General features: G+C 35.7%; 1 long non-coding RNA gene across 1 annotated transcript; it reads right to left on the reverse strand.

Annotated features, from left to right (window-relative positions):
* Positions 1 to 963: 963 nt before the first annotated feature.
* LOC139135299 (uncharacterized) lies at positions 964 to 5,411 on the reverse strand. Its single transcript, XR_011552972.1, has 3 exons — positions 5,227 to 5,411; positions 4,087 to 4,176; positions 964 to 1,089 (listed from the first exon to the last, which is right to left on the reverse strand). It is a non-coding gene; the product is annotated as an uncharacterized lncRNA (long non-coding RNA).
* Positions 5,412 to 6,815: the final 1,404 nt, after the last annotated feature.

Raw genomic sequence — 6,815 nt, forward strand, 5'->3', positions numbered from 1 at the left:
AACTTTTAAGGGGGCGCTGCACCCAACACATTGTATTTTGCTCAAAAATCACATGTTTGCTAATATCCATTAAACATTAATAAATTTGTCAACCAAAGAAAAATATTGGATTAATTCACTTTTTAGCTTTCAAAGAATTTAACTCCACTCTGGTTAGGTCAAATTTTCTGAAAGTTTTACATTATGTACTTTAAATGCTATATAACAAAACGACTGTTTTGTTTTGTAATAAAAATCTTACATTATGAATAAGGACATTTTAATTTCACTTATCATGATTTCAATCAATTTTTTGAGTTTCAGCCTTTCAATCCATTCCATTTTAGAATGAGGATAGATCATGCAAAACAAAATAGTCGGTTTGTTCTTCATATACTAGTCTTTCAAATGAAATATTCATTTAAGAAAATAGTGTTAAGTTTTTAACGTACATTAATTTGTATCATTAATATCAAAATAATGTTTTTTTTTTACCCCGAATATATACCCCTTCTTCCTTCGAGTCAACTATTGCTACCATACTAAAATAAAGATTCTCTGCTTGTAGAAAATAGATAGTATGAGGGGTTTCCTTGTCATCTTTGATGAGAAACATCGCTTTGCAAAAAACTGTGTTGGCAACATGTAGCTTCACCTTAAAAAAACTTGTGTACAGATCTACTGACTATGACAACATATTCAAAAAATACGTGTGGCAATCGAAGGAAAACTCAACTCAAAGTAAATTTTCCTTTTAATGCTGAGAACGTTATGAAACTCCTAAATAATCTACGGGTACTATATGGTAATGTAAACACAGAAAAATCAGGCGAAATATAAATTCAGGAAAAACTAGCAAAGTGTCTAGCCAATCTTTTGATAACACTTCAGTTTGCTAAATCAAAATAAAGAAGTTTTAAAGTCTTGCAGAAATTGCGTTTGTATGCTCATTTTGGCAAATGATAATTCTCTATGCTAAAGACTTACCTTGGCAGCTTCTTCTATCAGTGCTTAGACGGTAACCATGGTTGCATTCACAATAGAAGGATCCCGGTGTATTGACGCATTCGTGTTCACAGAACCTTTGATAGACCGAACATTCGTCGATATCTGGAGAGTAAATGCAGGGGCTCATATTATTCTCAATTTAAAATGTCAATGGCTAACGTAAAGGTTAATACACAGGATCAATGATTCACATATTGCTCACTGTTTTTGGTTTAAATGGATGTTTATCTAAGGCAATACAAATATGTGTGTAACAAGATTTTGAAAATGAGGGTTTATAGGTTTATAGGTTTTTAGAGAAATATTCTCTTTCTGTTTTCTTTTGGTTGGCCGGACCCATAAAATAGGTAAAATTTAGAGAATTACTTCAATATTTTGAAAATACCCTAAAACATGCCTGGGTTGGTGTACTTTTCTAGGGTCTGTCTTCTTACTGAAAAACACACTTGTTTTTATTAGGGAGTGTGCAGTTATTATGGCCGGGTTGGGCCGACAGAATTTCCTACGCATCAGTCAAAATAAGTGAACCCCCTACCCTTTGCACCAAAAAATTGATGACTCCTCTTTTAAGATGACATAAATTTCATGTCATTGCTTGATTAAAGCTTCACACACAAACACCTGGGGCGACAGAATAAAAAAAATGATTCTGAGATTTTGTCAAATGACCCTCCTAAAAATTCACATGGTGTTAATGTTCGATATTCCCCCTCTGACTTGCTGTAATTTTGAAATTACCACTCAAAGGATTTGACAGAAATTACAGGTGGATCGCAATATTTTTGCACGAGCGTTTGTGTACAAAATTTTGATATTTGGATTTAACTGATAATCAGCTGTTGATAATGTTGATTCACTGTACATGGTAGTGTATTAGAAAACTATGTAATACTTTTTCAAACAAAACTAAATCTATGCATTTATAGATATTTGATAATTGACATAACTGTACTTAATTGGAGTAGAGTTGTTACAATTTGTATGTGGACAAAAAATTTGACTTTAGAATTTCACCAAAAATGTTTATCCACTATACATGGGAATCTATTATAAAATTGTGAATAAGTTTTTTTTCATGAAAAACTTGCTGTACTTGTGCATATACAGACGTTGAATAATTAACATAATTGTACTTGATATGATGGTTAAAGGTGTATATTATGTGTACAAGAAATCGATTTTGGAATTCACTGAAAATGTTCATCCATTATTCATTGGACTCTATGAGGAAACGATGAATAATTTTTTTCCAATACAAAAATAGTTAAACCTTTGTGTGCCTATGTACTCTCGATTGTTAACATAAATGTACTTGATTAGACTAGGGTGGTTACAAATGGATATGTGTGCCAGAAATTGGATTTCGGAATTTACCAAAATGTTGATTCACTATACATCCGAGTCTATGAGAAAAATTATGAATATTTTTTTTACAACGCTAAACTTAATTAATTTGTGCTTTTATAGATGTTTGATAATTGATACAAATGTACTTGATTCAAATATGATATTTGAAAGTTCAGATGTTGACAACAATTATGATATTGGAATTTCACCTAAAAGTATTATTTAACTTTTCATGGTACTAGTAGTCTACAAGTAACTGTTTAATAATTTCCCTGGCAAAACTTGCTATATCTCTAGTATGTAAGTAATAGGAATTGTTCATTTCCCTCAGTTAGCTCTATTTACAATAAGACAAGCATCAGAGTCGCCAAGCCAAAATGTTCATGTAGCAGATAATTTTACTTGATTAAATTGGGGTATTTGAAAGTTCAGATATTGACAACAATTAAAATATTGAAATTTCACCTTAAGCCTAATGATGGAATAAGTAAAGAATACTTTTGTTCAGATTTACAGTTCAATGACTTTAGAGAATGAAATCATGCAGAGAATCATTTTTATCTCCCAGAATATTTCGGAACACTAAACGGGACGGATACTTATGAAAATTAAGTGACCCCCTCTGAGCTGCTTGAAAAATACATGACCCCCCCTCTGCAGTTTCAAATTTAAGGTGACCCCCTGGACTTTGCCGGCCAACACCCGGTCGTTATAACTGAAAGCTCCCTTAAGTCTCATGATGGAATAAGTAGAGAATAAGAATAAGTTAAGTCTTTACAGTATTTTTCGAAGAAAGTAAATTTTATTTTAACCCTTACAGATAACACATGAATGGCGGCCATTTTGAATTTTAAATATCTGTAAATATTAGGTAATTTGATTCTCTGGTACCAAACTTTGCACGGTGACCCTACATTTTTTTAAAATCGAAAGTAAATGAATTGAAAGTTTGCTTGAGGAAAATTTTGGAAAATTTTTCTTTTCTTGACGAGGCGCCAACTACTTGAAACACTAGGAAAGAGCACTCACTCAATGTAGTACACGCCTCGAAAGTTAAAGACTTTAACTTACGGTCAAACTTTCTTCAATTGGAATACTTTGACTATAATAATTGTCTTTCAAAATCAAGAATAAAAATCGGGGTCACCGTTGAAATGTTGGTACAAGAGAAACAACTTACAGGAGATTTACCGATATCTCAAGTTCAAAATGGCCGCTATCCCTGAGTTTATTCTTATGAGGAAAGCTGTTATTCCTAGAACCACAATACAGTTAATTAATTACATAAAGTTAGAAAAATCTTACATGCATATAGTGTCTGTGACTTCTCGGTTGACATTTGTTGATATCATTACTTTGTAGTTTTTGTAATAGTGTAATAGATATGTATGTACCCTCCCATCATCGTTAAACAATAAAATAAAATAAAATAAAATAAAATAAAATAAAATAAAATAAAATCATCGATTTTCGAGAAACTAAGATGGTGAAACGTTTTCTTCCACCGACAGTTTTAAAATGGACCACTAGAAGTGATGGATCAGAAAAGAATTGTAAAAGTTTGAGAGTGGGAATACCCCGAGGCGCATTCTACTCTTAAGTTAATATATCAGACTTCAAACAGTCCAACATGATAGAATTTGGTTGCATCATAAACATTGGAAGAAGCTCTCTCTGCCTAGATGTGAGTGATTTGATGTCTGATGAACTGAGACCAAAGTCAATCTCAAGTACATGAACGAGGTAACATACCGACACATTTGCTTTGTTGAAGTTCATAACCCGGACAACAAGGCAACGTTTCAAATTCTGCAGCATCTCCGTCCGAGCAATTCCTTATATCTGAAAAAGATAGCATTTGGGTAAGGTAGATGACAATACGCCATTGCCATTAATGTCATAAGCAACTGATTTCTGAACAAATTAAAATAGCAGAATACAGAATAGTCTGCAAGATAACAGCACAGACGTGTCTTGTTGACAATCAAGATCATCCGGGACATCTCATTCTGAATTTGGGGCATTTCTTTTTACGACTCAAAGCACAGAGTAAGATAGATAGAGTGGCAACGCCTGCATGCCTTTTGTTCCATGGTCGTCTCGGTAGACTATTGGCTTTTCATATTAAAATGAGCTTCAAAGGTGTTAAACTTTTTGGAGGCTTTGTTTGTGGTTGATAATTACACGAGATTATGCGAAACATACGACGAGATGGCATCGTACTGCCAGTCGCGTAGCAACCATAGTTACTTTGTGAGCTCTCAGGCCAGAAACACTGCTTCACGCCAATCAAAACATAACACGCCAGCAGTTTCATAAACATGTCCTTTCTTGACGCATGTGTAAAAGACGGTATGACTGACCGTAAACCATTGAGTAAAACCAGACAGTATCGATAAAAGACTTTCAAATTTGGTTCAAACACACTCATTATATATTCATAAAAATATGAGAGGAATTTTTAAAACGGTAAACCCACTTTCCTGAAGCTCAAAGCACTCCCGTTTTCGCCAGCACATCAATTCCGATCAGCACCACACGACAACAACAACACAAACTTTGTCGAACATACTTTCGCTTAACAATTGGTGAAAATCCGAAAATTACCGAAGGGTGCATGGTCGGCACTCTTCGGAAAAGAGAGCCAAGAGCTTCGTGAGGCGAGGCAAACATGGATTGCTTACGTAACCGCTTCACGCCTTAAACAATAGCCGTTGCCACTCTGACTATGTTACTCATGCTCAAAGCAACAATAAAGCAAACCATAAGTCTCCTTCTTTGTTACATACTGATGTCAGCGAAAATGCGAGAAGAGCCTCCAACAGTTATAATTCTGGATGCACATGCATCATCAAATAGTTACACACTAATTTATAACAACTATGTTGTTACCTTGTCCGTAAACTTCGGCTTCGCAAATCGACAGCGGGTCAAGGCGACCAGGCAAATCAACACTAACGTATCTTCCAAGCATTCTCCCAGGACAATTGATAACAATCTCGCCTCTGTTGTCGAGGCCAATCGGTTCTCCGCAAATCGGATTCTGTAGATGGTCTTCATCGTTTCCCGCCCTCACAACGACGCCGATCAAGCGATCGTCTGCAACATAATTTTGTTCCTATGGCGACGATCAGACAATTGTCCGCGTAATGTTGCGTACATTAAATGATCATCTGCGATACAATTTTGTTTCGGCGGGGTCGATCGAACAATCGTTTGGAAAATGTCCTTGATTACAACACTTTTGCAATGTCTCATTGAAACAAACGTACATAATGGTTTTATTTCATCGGCAGCCACTAGCGATCGTCTGCAAAATAATTGTACTTGCTCTGCGAGATCAATTTCAATAACCTTTACATATTTAAGTGTTTGCTGTTCTAGTCCTCACTTGTAGAATTTCTCGACGAAAAATTCGTGTAGAAAGCGTTACTTGACATCGCGTTGCATCACTGAAGATGCTTTAAAGTACAGTGCTTACGGTAGCAGGAAAAAATTATGTGTACACACACACACACACACACACACACATAACCAAGCATAATTCGAAAGAATGAAGGTTCTCTGCCACATACATAGAAACAGAATGTTTCAGCTGAAATATTGCTTTCACCACGCAATGGCTAATGACAGAACCTTTGCATGATAAATCTAACATACACATGTGATGGACATTAAAGTTTACGCAACTTACAACAGCAAGTATCGTCTCGATTTACAATGTGTACTCTAATAATTCGGTACGTTATCAGCAGATCAACTTTCCACCAAGGTTCAAAATCCCAGCGTGTGTGTGAGCAGCTCCCTCCCTCGAAGTAGTTACCACTCTTGTCACCGTCGAGGGCACGAGATGCTACACCCCTGGCTTCGTGGTCGCTGCTCTGAAACGCCGGTTTCCCAGTTGCTAAATTGTTGTCTTCACCTGCATGATAAAACAACACAAGTTTTTGCTACTAAACGTAGTATTTGCATCATGCCAAATTCCCGCTCAGGACGAGCTCTCGTTATAATCTACTGACCCTGTCGAATAATTCTCGGTTTATAACAAGTCTGTTTCTAGAATCATGAGCAATTTATCGAATCTTCAAATTAAGTGACCATTGTTCTGTATCATGAGACGACCATATGTCCGTTTGAAGACAAAGTGGCAGGGGTCTTTTTAGCTCCCGTGCTCACATATATGAGCTAAGATGTAAAAAGGAATGTGTTACAATTAACAAAGCCTCAGAAAATAAAGTATTCGGTCAGAAACTTTTTCCAGTTTTTATTTGAGCTTGATGCATAAAAAACAACTAAGTTCCAATTGTGATTTTCTAAAATTAGAATAAAGTTTCAGGTCGGAGGGTTTCTGGAAACACATCTTTTTTGTTTGGCCTAATGATGCACCGGTATCAGTTTTCAGTCTATGTGTCTCAGTATGAACTGAATGTCTGTCAGCAAGGACGGAGGATGATTGATTGATTGATTTGAGACAAAGATTC

This window comes from Ptychodera flava, chromosome 1 (assembly GCF_041260155.1).
Source record: "Ptychodera flava strain L36383 chromosome 1, AS_Pfla_20210202, whole genome shotgun sequence".
Classification (NCBI taxonomy): Eukaryota; Metazoa; Hemichordata; class Enteropneusta; family Ptychoderidae; genus Ptychodera; species Ptychodera flava.